Source organism: Nicotiana tabacum, chromosome 20 (assembly GCF_000715075.1).
Source record: "Nicotiana tabacum cultivar K326 chromosome 20, ASM71507v2, whole genome shotgun sequence".
Taxonomy (NCBI): Eukaryota; Viridiplantae; Streptophyta; class Magnoliopsida; order Solanales; family Solanaceae; genus Nicotiana; species Nicotiana tabacum.
In genome coordinates this window covers 135,261,849-135,280,309 of record NC_134099.1, presented here as the reverse complement: position 1 = coordinate 135,280,309, position 18,461 = coordinate 135,261,849, and the positions used below count along the sequence as shown (strand labels likewise).

At 37.7% G+C, this 18,461-nt stretch overlaps 1 long non-coding RNA gene across 1 annotated transcript; it reads left to right on the top strand.

Moving 5' to 3' along the window:
* Positions 1-11,911: 11,911 nt before the first annotated feature.
* On the top strand, positions 11,912-13,864 carry LOC142174701 (uncharacterized). Its single transcript, XR_012703733.1, has 3 exons — positions 11,912-12,025; positions 12,838-12,995; positions 13,664-13,864. It is a non-coding gene; the product is annotated as an uncharacterized LOC142174701 (long non-coding RNA).
* The last annotated feature ends 4,597 nt before the right edge of the window (positions 13,865-18,461 follow it).

Below are 18,461 nucleotides of genomic sequence, written 5' to 3'. Positions count from 1 at the left end.
AATTACATCTGACCCAGTCCAAACCAGGCCTCAGTCACCCCCCCCAAACGGCGCCGTATAAAGGCATTTGATCTGAGCTGTCCGTTCAATCTGATCCAACGATCCCATGGCATTCCCCAGCACCCGACCCGTTTAAACCTTAGACCGACCCAGTCTCATTTAATAGAGACGACGTCGTTTCCCATTTCAAAACAGATCCTGACCATAGATCCAACTCGATCCAACAGCCAGGATCTAATCCCCTACCCCATATATAAACCCCTCATCACACCTCACGCCCGCTATCCGAACACCCTCCCTTCCATCGTCTCTCTCAGGAGACTAACCTAAACACCCCTTTGCCAAACCCTAGCCGCCACCCTTCACCTTCACCGTAAAGCCGACGGCAAAGACATCGGTGACCACCCCCTTAACACCCCTGATGCACCTCACCACCCCAAACCCAAATCTATTACCCCCTTACCTCGAATCAACCCCCTCCATCTCGAATCTTGATTTGAAGATTCGAGACCAAACCCAGATCTACACCAAACCACCCCAGATTCTCACTGGACAACCCCCTGACCTCCCTCGTGACCAAACCAAGCTTGGTTTGGTCCGAATCTACCCACAAATCCTAAAATCCCAAATCTGAAGATTCAAACCCTAGAACACAAGAACCTGGGAAATCCGGCCAGTTTCATAGGGGGTTTGGGGTCTAATAGACTTTAATCAAGGTGTTCTCGGTTGAGAACACCCCGATTAAAGTTTGTTCGGCCTCAAATGGTCGAATCTAGTTCAGACCTGGTTCGGCCTTTGTTAAGCATTCACAGTAAGTTTTCCTTTTTCTTTTTAGTTTTGTTTGAATATTGATTGAGTTGGTTAGCATGTTTTGTTGTGATTGTTTGGTATTTCTGATATTGTCTTCCAATTTCTTCCGTCTTTGTAAGGCCTTTTATTTGGTCGATTGTTTTCTGTGCATGTTTGAATACGTTATGTGATATACATGTTCGATTAGATTAGTCGTCGCATAGATTATTCATATGGCCTCCCAGTGTTGTGCAAAGTTGTCTGAAGCCATTTGGGACGCTGTACGTGTTGTTTATTTAATCGACTGATTATTCCTTGTTATAATTAGTATATTCGATTTGATAAACGTCGTCGATTAGTTTTCTATGACTGAATGTTCAAATGTTCTAATAACTTCACATGACTGATCGAACTTTGTTGTTAATTGGATGCTTGACATTGTTTGAAATTAGTTTGTAACTGCAATGCAAATGATTAGAATCCAGTCTAGGGCAGCTTTGAATTTGAACTTTCAGAAGTTCGAAATGCCCTGATGCTGCAATGGGTTAGTACAGTAACAATCAGGTTTTAACAGGGGTAGTTTGGGGCTTGAAAACAACAGAAAAGATTAGTTTAAGTGAGCTGACAAATATGGTACTGAATTAGGATTAAACTAATGTAATAGTGGGGAACCAAACTTGGTAGCATGGGGCTGATTAAATAAAAGGACTGCCCATGCCTTTGGGCAGAAACACACATGCTAGGAGGCTGTCAAATAGATGGGCATGGGGAATAAATTTTGATTAGTTTTTAAAGAAGTTATGGGCAGGAAAGAAGTGAAGGGATCAAGGCAGCTTAGTGCTTGCCACTTTCTGCCTATAAATAGGACTGTTTAGAACAAAGAAAGGGTGGGAAAAAAATAGCTGAAGTTTTCTGGGGGGGAAAAAATAGCTGAAGGTTCTAAAAAAAAAGAAGAGTGTTAAGTTTTGCATTTTTAGATTAAGCTTTACGTCAAAAGGCCTGAACCTGTCTTTGCTCTTGAGTGTGAACAAAAATCAGAAAGCACTACCTCTCGTACTAGTCTGTGTACTGTTTAGCACTGTTGGATTCTCAGTTTGGTAGTGTCCAGTTCTTTGTTGGCTGAATATTGTTCCATCAGTTTACTCCGGGAATACTGTTTTGGTTTTAAGCAACTGTCGCAACTGGTTATGCTTATTGATCTCTGTGGGCTGTTGCTGTTTGGTTTTCTGGACTCGCTGTTGGGTTTGTCTCTTAAATTGCTGTTGAGCTTTGGTCTGTTTTTCTTGGACTGTCTCTTTTACTGGTTTGGGGCTGTTCGACTGAGTGTGCTGTTGTTTATCTGCTGTTGCTGTGTTTGTTGCATACTACTCAGCTGATCATTCTCCTTCTTCTTTTGCTTTTCTATACCAGGTACACGACTAATACTGTCAATGTAACTTGAAAGTTGAGCATGAATACAAAAGAGAAGAGTTGAAGATTGTTTATTTTCATACATAGCCTGTATATTGAATATCATGTGATGTATAATAGTTTACATTTTTTGCTTGGATACTGGAGGTAGCTCTCATACATAGTAAATGTCAATGTATGGTAACTTGATATCCTATTGTGTGCGTAGGCTGATAGATAAAAGATTTGATAGTGTAGTAGGCTATAGCTTAGAAATTATCTATGTTTGTGATTAGCATGTCCTTTAATGCATGAAAACTATCCATCATTAGTTAATTTCCTTCCCTTTTGATAAACTGCCTCGTTATAACTGGTAAACCACACCTTTAGAACAAAGAACACAAGTTTACGGTCTCAACCTCACGAAGGTCGAGCCCAAGGCGAAACGGACTAAGCAGGCTTTCATCGGAAAAACAGTGGCCCAGGCCTGGCCAATCCCGCATGAGCTGGGTTTGGGCCCATAAGATTCGATCGGTTGCCCGTGGGCGTGGCCATGTTTCTGATTTTGTGAAAGCACTCGAAATCCCGCCATAAATAACCTGCAAGCATGTAATTAAGTAGGATCATTTTTGCTTTCAATTAGTAGAGACAAATGCGACTAGAAACGTAGCTACTATAGGATATCCTTTTAAAATAAAGACGAGATGAGCCTCGACAAATAAAAATGTACAAGCTGCGGGGCCCTCTAAATGTTTATATTAAAATACTTAGAATTCGGAACATGCTGTTTAGCGAATTTTACGGCCTTCCCCAAAATAACAATATGCTAGTTGCTTTAGGCGCGCCTTTAATAATTTATTTTCCTTAACTCGGGTGCACATTTATGTGACCCAAATCCAAATCTCAACAGAGTTGAAATATGCCAACAACCACGGGCGCATTGATGTGACGTGGTTCGAGATGTGTTTCCACGATGTTGCAATTCTTGATAAATATAATAATAATGACAAAAGCGGTAAAAAGTTAAAATTTGCACATAAGTTCAATATGTATTAAATCAGATAATCAAGCCGAATATGACAGTTGAGCGACCGTGCTAGAACCACGGAACTCGGGAATGCCTAACACCTTCTCCCGGGTTAACAGAATTCCTTATCCGGATTTCTGGTACGCAGACTGTAATATGGAGTCATTCTTTTTCTCGATTCGGGATTAAAATTGGTGACTTGGGACACCCTAAATCTCCCAAGTGGCGACTCTAAAATAAATAAATAAACCCCGTTTCGATTGTCCTTTAATTGGAAAAACTCCCTTGTACCCCCGCGGGTATGTAAAAAGGAGGTGTGACAATCCCAACAAAAGAGAAGGAATCTGCAAGTACAAGACCTTAACCTTTGGCATAAGGAGGAGATGTGAAAATCATCAATAAGTCCAGTTGGAGATTTGAAACCTACAGAGTTAGCATGGGATATAATAACTATAAAATCATGCTTAAACATTACGAAGGTAGTGCCATTGTACGAAACTCTAATCTTAAGAGTACTACTCAAAGACTTAGCTCGTAACAATACTATAAGTGTCTTCAGGAAGTACCTTAAAAAAATAATCAAGTATGGGAAATATAGCTTATGATTGAGGCAAACAAGAGTACTACAGTAGAAGAAGTTCATTGCTTAGCCTAGCTAGGATTTTGACTTTCAAGCTCCAAAGATGGTGGAGTTGTTGTCCAGAACATTACTTGTTCCACCTTAGTAGCCGAAGTGAAGGAGACACAATTTGATGATCCCTACTTGTTGCAGCTGAAAGAGGAGATTCACTAGTATAAGACAATGACTTTTGAACAAGGAAGAGATGATAGTACTTTGAGGAACCAAGACGGATTGTGTGTTCTAGACATAGATGGACCTAGAGAGGGAGGATCGTGTTAGAAGCCCATAATTCCAAGTATTCTATCAAACCAAGTTCCTCAAAGATGTATCATGACCTCAAGGGGATGTATTGGTAGAAGGACATAAAAAAGAACGTTGTAGACTTTATGGCCAAGTGTTCGAATTATCAACAAGTGAAAGTCGAGCAGTAGAAAACCTAGTGCTTTACCATAGAATATACATATTCTTGAGTGGACATGGTAAATATGGACTTTATAACAGGAATATCCCGCTCATTTTGAAAGAATGATTTGATTGGGTGATTGTAGATTGACTTACCAAGTACGCGGATTTCTTGTCAGTAAAGACCATAGATTCAACAGAAGATTATGCTAAGTTGTACATTCAGGAGATTGTCCGATTGCATGGGACTCCGTTGTCCATCATTTCAGATCGTTGTGCTCAGTTTACAACGAACTTTTAGAAGACCTTTCAGAAAGGATTAGGCATAAGAGTAAACCTCAGCATAGTTTTTCATCCTCAAACAGATGGCCAGGCAGAGCACACTATTCAGACACTTGAGGATATATCCTTGATTTTAAAGGCAATTGGGATGATCACATACCTATTATTGAGTTTTCTTATAATAATAGCTACCACTCTAGTATCAAGATGGAACTGTACAAAGCTCTATCTGGGCGAAGGTGTAGATCGCCAATTGGGTGGTTCGAAATTGGTGAAGCAGAGTTGTTGGGACCCGATTTGGTCTATCAGACCATGGAGAAAGTCAAGTTGATTCAAGATCATTTGAAGACGTCTTAGAGTCGTCAAAATTCATATTCGGACGTGCTTTGTAGAGACCTAGAGTTTTAAGTTGATGATTGGGTGTTTCTGAAAGTTTCGCCTATGAAAGGTGCTATAAGATTAGGGAAGAAAGGAAAGCTCAGTCCCAGATACATCGGGTCATATAGGATCCTACGATGGATCGGGCAAGTAGCTTATGAGTTAGAGTTGCCACCAGAATTGACGGTTGTATAGGTAGTATTTCTCGTGTCATGCTATAACATTCAAGTTTCCACTATTCAGATCTTGTGTCACAACATTTATGTTTCTAGCATTCAGAACTCATGTTATAACATTCATGTCAGTTCAGTACTCAGAAACTCATGTTAGTCCATTACTCAGATATTTATGCCAACTTAGTACTCAGATATTGATGCCAATTTAGTGCTCAAATATCATGCCAGTTCAGTACTCAAATATTCGTGCTAGTTCAGTATTCATATATCCATGTTAGTTTAGTATCCACATATCTATGACAAACTAGTATTCATGGGTATATTTCATGTTATACGTATTATGATGCCTTGTGAGGCTTGTGTTCCGCTCTGGTAGCTAGCGGGTGTTTTGGAGAAATGTTGAAGGTAACTAACATTTCCATTCATGACTTATATTATAATCTTCATGTCTTTTAGTATTCAGTCAGTTCAGTAGTCATTCAATTCAGTATCTCAGTAGTTCGACAATCATGTATTCATTCAATTTAGTATACATGTGTTCATGAAAGTTCAATGTTCACGTGTTTCCATCAGTCCCGCTTAGGGTCCAGAGTCATCTGTAGTTACAATCAGGACAATTATTCGAGGATGAACGATCCCAAGGGGGAGATAATATAACACTTCGTAAATTCGGATTAGGCGTGGTTGTATTAAATGAGCGTTAATATGATATTTTAGACATGTGAAGTCCTATCGAGAGTCGTTTCAAAAGCCCTACCTCATTCCCAACACCCTAAAACACAAAAATTGCTTTAGAAAGGGAAACTCTCAAGAACCTAACTTCCTCCAAGATCCCTTCATTATCTAAGGTAAGTTCTAATGATGATTCTAAGTTAATTTCTATTCTCTAACACCTTATTAATATGGGTAAACCCTTCAAATCATTAGATATTTGATTGAGGCATCATTGCTGAGAAAAGAAACCCAAGAACTCGAATTCAAGAGGATTGAACTTCAAAAAAGTAATGCTTCTACTCCCTAATCATTTATAGTTGCAAATTGATGAGTTCTTGAGAGAATAGTAAATGAGTTTGATAAAGAGAATTATATGAACTAAGCTAGGGTTTTGGGTTGTTGACTTAAGATTATTGTAATCAGTTGGGTGATGAAAAATGGTATTAGTTACATCTATTTGAGATTGTAGAATCACCTAGAAGTAGTAGAATAAGAATTGAGTGAAGAAAACACCATTATTGAGGGCTATGAGGCTCTACGCACATAAGGTATTTGATAAAATGCCTAAGTGACTAAAATATGAGTATTAGTGCTTATATTGGTTCCTCTTGATATATATATTTCCATAGATTATCGTTGAAAGAGGCGACGGACATTATGATACGCTTAAAAAGGCTAGAGTCAAGGTATGTGAGGCTAACTCTGTATGTTTGGGAATGTTAATGATGCTCCCTACACTATGTTTTTTATAACGTTACTAATTACCTAAAAAATATAGTGAAGCATTGCTGCTTGAATAGTTGTAGAACTTCTACTCTCTATTTTCATAATTCATTCATGAATTTCATTCCAAACGTTGTGAGCTTGATGCATGTTAATATAGACTTGTATTTGATGTCCATGAGTCTCAGTCTAGATTACTCAGCATGTCATAAATAGTTGAAGCTTCCGTTCTCATAATCAGTTCATGAATACATATCTCAATCTAGTTCTATTCAACATACCAGTATCATGTAACTCAGTATGGTTTAGTATTTCAGTATCTTGTTTGCAGTATGATTCTCAATTCCTGATTTTAAATCCCTGAATGCTGAACATATATATATTTGGGCATGGGGTCGCAGTTTATTCTTTATGAATCTTTGGACCTAAGGCCGCAACTATGTATACGTATACTTGGGCCCGAGGCCGCAACTTGTGCACATATATATTGGGCCTAAAGCCGCAACTTACTTACTACAAATAAATTGGCGGTTCATCATTTAGAAGAGAAAGTATTTATATCTTTACTTCTTTGTTCAATTATCATTTATCAGTTATTAGTTCATTTTCAGTTTTAGTATTTACAATTCTTTTTTTTAGTTGCTTTACATACCAGTGTAATTAAATGTACCGACGTCCCTTTTGCCAGGGGTTTGCATCTCACGATGCAGGTAATGATTTACTAGTTGATGATTCAGAGCGCTAAGATTCTCATACCAACTATTTGGTGAGCCCTAGTTCTTTTGGGGAATTATCATTACAATACATTCTTTCAGTATTTATAGATAGTCATTGTTTTCAGTACTTCATTAGAGGCTTCATAGACTAGAGTAATAGTTAGACAGGGTTGCGGGCTTTTCATGTTAAGTAATTATAATGATCCGACCGGTTTTTTTGAGTATTATACACTCGTTCCCCTATTTATTGCTTATTCTATGTTCATTTGTTATTATGTGACTTGCTGGGATGGTTGATTTGGTTCTGGGGATGTTTCGAAATGAATTGGGATACTTAGTCCCAAGGTTGTAAGCCTAAGTTGAAAGAGTTAACCGGATATTGACTTATGTGTAAGTGGCCCCGAGATGGAGTTTTGATGGTTTCAATAGCTACGCATGGTGATTTTGGACTTAGGAGTGTGTCCGGATATTAATTTGGAGGTCCATAGATGATTTTGTCTTGAATTGGCGAAAGTTGAAAAAAGTTGAAGTTTGGAGAGTTGAGAAGTTTGACCGAGAGTTGACTTTGTTATTACCGGGCTTGCATTTTGGTTTTGGAAATTGGAATAGGTCTCTTGTATCATTTATGACTTGTTTGCAAAATTTGAGGTCAATCGGAGTTAGTTTGATACGTTACGGCATCGATTGTAGAAGTTGGAAATCCATTAGTTCACTAGGCTTGAATTGAGGTGCGATTCATGTTTTTGATGTGATTTAAAGCCTCGACTAAGTTCCTATGATATTATAGGATGTGTTGGTATGTGTGGATGGGGCCCCGAGGGCCTCGGGAGATATTCGGATTGATTACAGATTGAGTTTGGCCTGGTTGAGCTGCAGATTTTTCTGGTGTTTGGTTTCTATATACGCGTTCGCGAGAGGAGTCTCGTGTTCGCTAAGAGTATCTGGGAGGCAAGTAAAGTTTATACTTTGCATTCATGAAGAAGGCCTCACACGAACGAAGGTCTAGTGAAATTGTGCATTGCGATCGCGAGAGGGCGATCGCGTTCACGTAAAAGGATGAGGTTGGCTTGGGCACCAGGCCTTAAGTCTTCGCGTTCGCTATCAGGGAGACATGTTCGCTTAGGTAGAGTTCTGTGAAGCATCGCATTCACGGGGGAGCCTTCGCATTCGCGTAAGAGGAGTTTTGGGCGGTTGAGTTTTGTACTTCGCGAACACAAGGCACTTTCCACGTTCACGAAGACGGGCATCTGGGCAGCAATATTTAATTCAAAATCAAGGGTTAGAGTTATTATTTCATATTTTGAGTTGTAGACCTCGGTTTTTAGTGATTCTTGAAGGGATTTTCATAGAGTTGATTAGGGTAACTTATTCTAACTTGGATTTGGTTAAAGTACATGAATCTATCATTATTTTTACCATTTAATTAGTATTTTGGGTTGGAAAATTTTGGAAAAGATTGTAAAACTTCATAGACTTTAATTTGAGGATTTGAAGGTCGAGTTGAGGTCGGAATTGACTAATTTTGGCATGGTTGGACTTATTATTGAATGGCATTCAGATTTTATAAATTTTGTTGGATTTCGAGACGTGGGCCCGAGGTTGACTTTTTAACTTTGGATAAAGATTTTAGATTTATCATATGGAATCGATTCATATAGCTTGTATTGATTTTATTAAGTTGTTTGTGTCTAGATTCGAGTCGTTCGGAGGCCGATTTGCGAGGCAAGGGATTGGTAGTGTAGGGATTTGCGCGATTTGAGGTAAGTAACAGTTCTAAACTTGATACTGAGGGTATGACTCCTTGAACTACGTGTTATGTAGTTGGTGTTTAGGTAACGCAAATGCTAGGTGACGGGTGTGTGGGCGTACACCGTGGTAATTGTAACTTGGTTGTTTCTGTGGTACCGTGTAGTTATCAAACCTTGTTCCTATTCATGAAAATCTTGCTTGTTAGAGTAATTGAGCTGCAAACCATGTTAGAAATCATGTTTAGACTATATGCTTATTCAGTTAGGACCCACGAAGGTTATTTCTGCTATTGAATTATTTGCTTGAATTGCAATTATGTACTCAGTCATATCTATCATTTGCATATCATATCTCAGTCTCTGTTGCCACTGTTGTTACATCATATTATCATTGTTAGGGCTGATTGTCATGAGATTTGTAAGCTCGAGAGATTGGAGAGATTGATGACTAAGTGAGGCCGAGAGCATGATTGTGAGTGATATTTATGGAATCGGGCTGCACACCGCAACAGGATTTATTGATTTATGATGGGATTGGACTGCACTCCACAACATGCCATGTTGGCTTATATTAGCGCTTGGGAAGGATTCACCCTTCCGGAGTCTGATATACCTGCAATGAGCGCAGGTACCATTGAGTGTTGAGTGCTAGGTGCCGAGTGCAAGTTCTGAGTGATTGAGAGTGCTGAGTGTTTGGCAAGCTAAGTGATTAAGCGTACTTAGTGAGGTTGAATACTCTGAGAGCACGAGTATATGAGTTTATCACTGTGTTGCATTACCTGTGACATGTATATTTGACATATAGATATAGAGATGTAATATTCCTCATGTTAGTTATACTTGGCATATTTACTAGTATTGAGCCTGAACTGTCGAACTATGTACTACTGATTATGAGATTTCTCTAAGTTATTACCATCATTTTTCGGTCATATCTATAGTGTTATTATCTGGTTTGGACTGTACCTGTCTGAGCTCGTCACTGCTTTCAGCCTAACGTTAGTCCTGTTACTTATTGAGTACATTGGGTCGGTTATACTCATACTACACTCTGCACTTCGTGTGCAGATCCAGGTACTTCTGGATATGGTAGTTGCTAGACTTGAAGCATTTCCTGCTTGAGACTTTTGAGGTAGCTGCTTTAGCGTTCGCAGACCACGACTCTCCTTCTTTTTTAGTTTATTTAGCATTGTTCTATCTTTTCAGATAGTTGTATTAAATTTTTGACTATGTTGATATTTAGTAGCTCATGTACTAAGTGACACCCAGATTTTGGGGGATTTTGTATTGAGTCGCAGTATTTTTTATCGGTTATTTATGAGATTTTTCACTATTAAATTTATTTCATCATGTTTTCAATTTAAAAATGCGTAGTTATTTGTGATTGTCAGTTGCCTAGTTCTATGATAGGCGCTATCACGACATGTTGAGTTTAGGTCGTGACAGTAATATTGGCTACAAATATATTTCAGACTTATATTAGTGTTTCCGCATTTGATTTATATTATTCAGACTTTCAACATATCTGCATGTGTTAGTTTATCTTCCGCATTCAGTATGTTATGATATCACATATTAATTCAGCCAGCCAATTAGTTAGCTCGGTCACATGTAGTCAGGCACCGGGTGCCGTGTTACGTCCAAGCCCAATTCGGGGCATGACATCAATATTATCAATGCTTCCCTTAAACTGGAGTATACACATTATAATACTTATCAAGATTACTATACATGGGATTTTGTTTATATACGCTAACGAGATTTTACATCAGTTGGTGCAGTTTTATTAACTGCATGTCACTTACCATCTTCTGAAGGTTATTACTCCATTTGTTTTAGAAAGTCATCACTTACCATTTTTGGAACATGTAAGTCCATTTACTATGGAAAGTAGTCTCTAAATTTTTTAACACAATAGTGCATTCGAATTACCAATGTAAGTCGATCCTCTAATGCATCAAATAAAGGTAAAAAATAACCTACAATCGAGCCAGTATCACTCATCAAGTTTACGTTTAATTTTATAATTTTGGAGGTCCATAAATATTTTGTTAAAGTCATAATTGGGTCCCCAAATTATTTTTTTAATTAATGTGACTTATTGAAACTATTAAAAAAATTATCATCCAATCCATTTCATCATTTCATATAAGATCCTATCAAACGATGAGTGGAGATTACATTTTAGAAACTTAATAGAAAAATATAAAAACGTAATTTTTTTTGTCCTTCCATCCTTCTTTATTTTTTCCCTTTTTCAGGTGAGGTAGTTGATGTCTTAGTTGTTACAACCCATGTTTTTGTACGTGAAAGTACGTCGTAAGTCCGTTGATGTAAGCTCATAAATGAGATCCTTTTTAAAAGTATATAAAGTGATGTTACATCCCATATTTTTTTGCATGCCTTTGAGAGTTAATATTCAAGGATAAATGTTTATAAGGGTACATGTTGTTACACCCCGTACTTCAGACGTTACTATCATTATAGGATTATCTAATGTAAACTCAAAAAGGATGAAATCCTTCTACAAGAATAAGAAAGGTTTGCCGAAGTGTTAAGTAAGTTAAGATTAATATGAGACTTGTTAACCATGATTAAATGAGTTTAAATCCATGATATGACTATATATGAAGTATAAAGTTTGAGAAAAATCGGATCTATGTTGCGGAAAAATCGACTAAGGATTTGCCTTGTAACTGAATTTTTTGAGTAATAAATTCGTGTGCCATATGAGGCCTTTTTGGGACATATTATATACCAAATTGAAGGTCTTGGAATTTAGTTTCCAACGCTCTTAACTATTCGTTCATACGACATCCGGATAAAAAGATATAAGTATTTGAAAAAGGGCCAATGAGATGGTGCCAAGTAGCACCTTTTGACTTTTCAACCAAAATGGATATTTATCTTCCTATGTCGTCTCTTTCTTCATAATTCCAGAGAGCTCGACCAAATAAAACCCCTAACCTCACCCTTAAGCTGTCCACAAGGTTATCCAACAAGATTATCGTCCGAGGCACGAAATCACAAAGCAATAACACTAGAACGATCCCCACGACGTAAGTATCGCTATATTACTTTTTTTTCTTTATAGTTTGAGTTTAGAAGGTATTTTGAAGTTAATAATAATGCCTAATTTCTGGTTTTAAGATATTAAATATCAAGGAAGGTTGATTAATTAATTTCATAATAGTTAGAACTCACGGGATGGTGATCGGAAGCTGTAAGTTTGAGTTATTTGACTTGTAATGGACTGTTTTTGGGATGTTTCGTGTAGCTTTTGGGATGTCTATTTTGTTGCTGTTAAATAGAGTTTTTGGAGGATAAATGGTGTGGATAAATACCACATAATGGCAAAATCATGGATTAGTCATTATGTTTGACACTACTATAGTCGTCGTTTTGGATATGAATTGATTGGGGTGTATTGGTCTGTTGTAAGCTAAATATAATATGGATTTCGACTTGCATCTACTGTATGAGGTAATTATATTGTGTTCCTACAGGTTCTTAAGGTTATCTTGGCATTGGTTAAGTTAAATGGATGAACTAGACATGAACTAGTGAATAAAGTTGCTAATTAAGAATAATTGGAGTTGTGCATCATTTTATTTGTTATGGATATATGGTATAAGGCTGGAATTATTGATGAATGACTTCATTATCATGTTAATGATACTATTAAGTTAAAGTAAAAAGTTTATAAGGGATGATATGGGGTATACGAATTCCAATTGGAGCTTGTCGCTCGTCCTAAAATAGTTATGACTTGTTGTTGTTTTATGGTGTCTTGTTATTGATAATAATGTATTGCTGGATTTTTCTGGTAATTGTTGTTGGTATATGATATTGGAGGAGACTCTTGTTACAGGGGAGATGCTTCCCGAATTTATATAAACGAGCTACAAGTTTAAGTTGCAGACTTGGCCTTTATTCAACACTGATTTTGAATCTCCTTATGCAATGGTAGATTGAGTTAAGTTGTTTGAAGAGTAGCTTGGGAGGTATTAAGGACTTACCATGGTTAAGGTATGTTAAGGCACTTCCCTCTTTCTTTTGGCATGATCTAAAGTGAATGAATACGCTATTTTCTAACGGATCTACTCCTATAAACTAAGGTTGCCCATGTTGTTCTTTCCTTATAAAGTTATTTTAAGCAAGTATGTATGATCCTTGAATCCTATAGAAGCTCATATTGATGGTATGATGTCCATATGTTAATTGAAGGTGCAACGACCTTATGTCACTCCAAAAGGTTTAGAACGTGATTCCATGAGTCTAGCATGTATTATATATAGCATCTATTTTACTCTACCGAGCCGCGCTATAGTAGGCCGGGTACGACACTTATTATGCAACCACTGATCAGTTGGGTTTACCGAGCTCCACGTGGCCGGGTACGATTCTACTGAGCCTTATAATGGTCGGGTACATTTTTACTAAGTCCTCTTTAAGGCCGGGTACGATATGATGATGATGATGCCCAGAGAGGCTTATGTTTTTACAAGTTTATGTATATATATGTATTATGCATTTCATGTCAGTATCCCCCAGAGGCACTCAGATGTTACAGGTTGTATATCCTTTATCTCTCTTTATATTACTATTCTTGTTTATGCTTTCCTGCCTTACATACTCGGTACTTTATTTGTACTGACGTCCCTTTTACCTGGGAACGCTGCGTTTCATGCCCACAGATCCCAATTGATAGGTTGACATTCCTCCGAGTAGGCTATCAGCTCAGCGGAGGTGTTGGTGCACTCCACTTGCTCCGGAGTTACCTATTTGGTCAGTATGCTTTGGATATATATTGATTGGTATAGCGAGGCCCTATCCCGACCTTTATGATTTTATGTACTCTTAGAGGCTTGAAGAAATCCAGCATTTCTTGTGTCTGCTTTGTTCCTCTCGAGCAATGAACCTCTAATCCATCATTACAATATTCATGAATTAACATACGTTCCAACTCCAAGAGCGAAATGGTGGTTTTTGTTGTTCCCATGAAGCGAAGATCATTCGCTTGGCGAATAAAGTTAACATGGTCGCCAACTTTAAAGTGCTTAACATTGGTGCCAAGATCTCTCACAGTTCTGACAATTTCATGTCTGACAATCATGAAAATAATTAATAACACAATATAAATATAAGGACAATAACTAAATGCCAATCTAAGCGGAAAATGTCACAACATAAGTAAATGAGAAAAAAATGTACCATGACAACAAATGATTTCTGAAATTAAGCTTCCCTCTGGCACTAGAAGATATTTTGAATGTCCAAGTTTATTCCTGGTCCAGACAATATATTCCACAAAATACAATATCTAGCAGAACATCATCATTGCCAACTGCCCTGTGGCAAGTAAAAGAAATTTTTTGCAGAAGACAAACAGCACTGCTACTTAAAAAAACTCAAGAACTAGATCAAATCAACAGTTCAACCATTTAAAGTTAGTAAATGATCATGTAATCCAAAGTGGAGAAATCGAACAGTCAGCGAAAGGTACATCCGGCTGAATTTGTAAGATGAAAGAAATCCAGATGGATCTCTTGCTGCCCAACCAAGGCAATTCTCCTCTGCACTTGCAGAAAGCATTGTGTATTTGCGAAGTTTGATTTTCGCGTATTCTTCTACCACAAGTTGAATCACTTAATAGCTATTCTAGGACCAAATTGAACTCTTTTGAAAAAAATTGAATCACATACTCCCCCATTCCTAATTGATCAGTAGAAGTCAATTTGACCAACTTTCAGTGCTAAAACTCAGATTTAGGTAAATTTATTTTTTGGAATATATACAATTTACAAATTTTAAAAAAATAAAAATAAGAAAATTATGAGTTAAACTTTTTCATTTTCGAAATTATTAAAGGATATATTTGAAAATCTTCGCCAAAATTAGTTTGTTTGAATCTCGACCAGCAATAGGAAATCATTTTGGTACATGTATTACTTAATACTTTAGAGGTGAAATATGAGTCGCTCTCTCATGTCCTTCCCACAACTAAAAATTGTTCTGATTTACTAATGACTATCAAATTTTAAAAAATAAAATAAAAACAACAGTAGCATCAATACAAGCAAGAGTTTGATAATGAAATGGCATTGAAGATACAACATGGAAAGTCATGAGCTATAAAAGTTGTAATACAAGCAAAGTATGGGGTGACAAACAACTGGTGCACTAAGTATGGGGTGACAAACAACTGGTGCACTAGACAGGGTAGAGCTCCTCATGGTTGTCCCTAGAAACACATCTCAAAGCTATGGGGTGAGTTCCAGCTTAAATCATCACTCAAGCTCGGGAATGGAGCTCATATTTCTTTCTAAGAAGTGGTTAGAGCAGAGATTTTGAAAGATGAATGCCTATCTCTTTTTCTACTTGCTAGTGATCAGGAGTCCACTATTTCTTCTGGCCAGACAAAACTTGGACCCCACAGTTCAAGGGGTATCCAGGACGATGAATGAAATGCTGGCAATGGCGGAGCCAATATTTTCAGTAAGGGGTGTCAAAATATTTAAAAGTAACTATACCAATGGGAGTCAACAAATAGTATATATGCATATATAAAATAAAAAAATTACCTATCTATACAGTATATTTTTTCTGTGAAGAGGTGTCTGTTGAAACCTCTTGCTATAAGGTGGCTCCGCCACTGTGTGCTGGGATTGCTTACAAAATTATCAGGTGTTAATGTCAACTCCGGATAGGTTGAAATAGGGAGAATCAAAATATAGAACATATACTGTTAAAAGGGGATATGACAATCTATGTTCTAACAAGGAACTGATTGACAAATGGCATGGAAGCTTATACGGGAAACCAAACTACCTCCAAAACTAGTTGGCTTTATCTGGACAACCTTGTATGAAGTTTGAATACTGAGTGATTGAGTGTGTTGAATGAGATTGAATACTCCGAGAGCATGAGTATATGAGTTTATCACTGTGTTGCATTACAGATGACATGTATATTTGACATGTAGACATAGAGATGTAATATTCCTCATGTTAGCTATACTTGGCATATTTACCAGTATTGAGCCTAAGCTGTCAAACTTGAAAGCAAGTCTACTTTTCTGTACTGCGTACTACTGATTATAAGATTTTCTCTGAGTTATTACCATCGTTTTGCTGTCATATTCATACTGTTATTATCTGGTTTGGATTGTACCTATCTGAGCTCGTCACTGCTTTCAGCCCAAGGTTAATCTTGTTACTTATTGAGTACATTATGTCGGTTATACTCATATTACACTCCGCACTTCGTGTGCAGATCCAGGTACTTCTAGGCACGGTGGTTGCTAGACTTGGAGCATTTCCCTGCTTAGAGACTTTTGAGGTAGCTGCTTTGGCGTCCGTAGACCTCGACTCTTCTTTTTCAGTTTATTTAGCATTGTTCTATCTTTCCAAATAGTTGTATTAGAAATTTTGCCTATGTTGATATTTAATAGCTCATGTACTTAGTGACACCCGGATTTTGGGGGATTTTGTATTGAGTCGCAGTATTTTTTATTGGTTATTTATGAGATATTTCACTATTAACTTTATTTCATCATGTTTTTAATTTAAAAATGCGTAGTTATTTGTGATTGTCGGCTTGCCTGCTTTTCACGACCCAAATCAACCACTATGATGGCGCCTATCGTGGAACTAGGCCAGTCTCACTTATCAATTCATCACAGTAAGAATAACTCTAAAAAAATAAAGACGGAAGCAGTTAATAATAAGGAAACCTTTTTGAAACAGAATAAATCCCAAAATACGATAAGATCCAGTCCAAAACCAAGGTGTTACTAAGTACATGAGCATCTAAATCAGGATACAGTCCACTAAAGTGTCTAGAGAAATAAACTGAAAATACAACTAGTTATAAAGAAGGAGCGTCAAGGCCTGCAAACGCCATGCAGCTACCTTGATAGTCTCCCGATATCCTGACTTCTCCTCAGCAACCGCCATGCTTGAAGCACAAATGCCTGGATCTGCACACGAGGTGTAGGGAGTAACGTGAGTACATCCAACTCAGTAAGTAACAAGTCCAAACTTTGGATTGAAAGGTAGTGACGAACTCAACCGATACAGATAAAATAGAAATAACTATGCAGAAACGTAGACATGCTTTCAAATTAAATAGGCGGCTCAAAATAGTAAAGTAAAACAGATCCGTACAGTATAAAGAATATAACTCTGCTATCTCTACATGCCAATGCATATGCTATATGGAATGCACCATGATATCAGCCTCATGTGCTCACACTCTCAAATTCTTAACCATTCGGTACTGTAGATGGCCCATACAGCCTAGGAAAGATCCATCCCGGAATATATACATCATGATTATAAGTCACCCAGTACCGAGGAAGGGCAATCCAGCCCTGTGGAGAAGATACATCTCCGGGTTATCAAGTACTTCGGACAAGATCCATGTCCAGGGAAGATCCATCCCTCAATAATATCAACACGCTCACTAGGGGTGTGTACAGACTCTGGAAGGGGCTCCTACAACCCAAGCGCTATCACAAATTAGTATAACCACTATGACGTGCATCCCGATCCCATAATTATCACTCATAATCAGGCTGTCGGCCTCACTCAGTCATCAATATCTCCAGTCTCACTCAGGGGCTCTCATTATCATGAAAACTAGCTCGAAATAATGATATGATCTATCAATAAGTAATAACTTAGACTGAAATATGATATGAAATGCATGTACATGACTGAGTACGAAATATCAATGAATCACAGAGATGACAGTAAGAAACGACCACTATGGGTCCTAACAGTATCGGCATAAAGCCTAAATATGATATCTAACATGATTGATAGCTCAACTAGTTTATCTCATGGTGAAAACACGAATATCAACAAGATAGAGTCATTATACAGTGCCATGGAACCAACCAGGTCAAAATTCTGATGGTGCATGCCCGCACGTCCGTCACGTGGTATATGCGTCACCTTAATACCAATCACATAACACATAATTTGGGGTTTCGAACCCTCAGAACCAAGTTTGAAAGCGTTACTTACCTCAAACCGAGCAAATCTCTACTCCGCAATGCCTTTTGCCTCTCAAATCGGTCTCCAAACATCCGAATCTAGCCACAAGCAGTACAATACAATTAATATAGGCTAAAGGGATCAATTACACAAGAAAACTACTAAATTAGAGCCAAAAATCCGAAATTGGCTTAACCCGGCCCCCAGGCCCACGTGTCAAAATCCGACAAGAGTCACAAAACCCGAAAGCCCATTCACTAATGAGTCTAACCATACTAAATTTATCAAAATCCGACACCATTTACCCCTCCAAATCCCCAAAATTCACTCTCCAATTTTCAAGCCCAAATCTCCCAAATTTCACCTCAAAACTCACAAACTAGGTGCAAAATCAGTGGGGAAACACCATTATTCAAGATAAATAGGCACAAGGAGCTTACCTCAGTAATCACTTCAAAATCCTCCAAAATCCGAGTTCCAAAATGTCAAAATG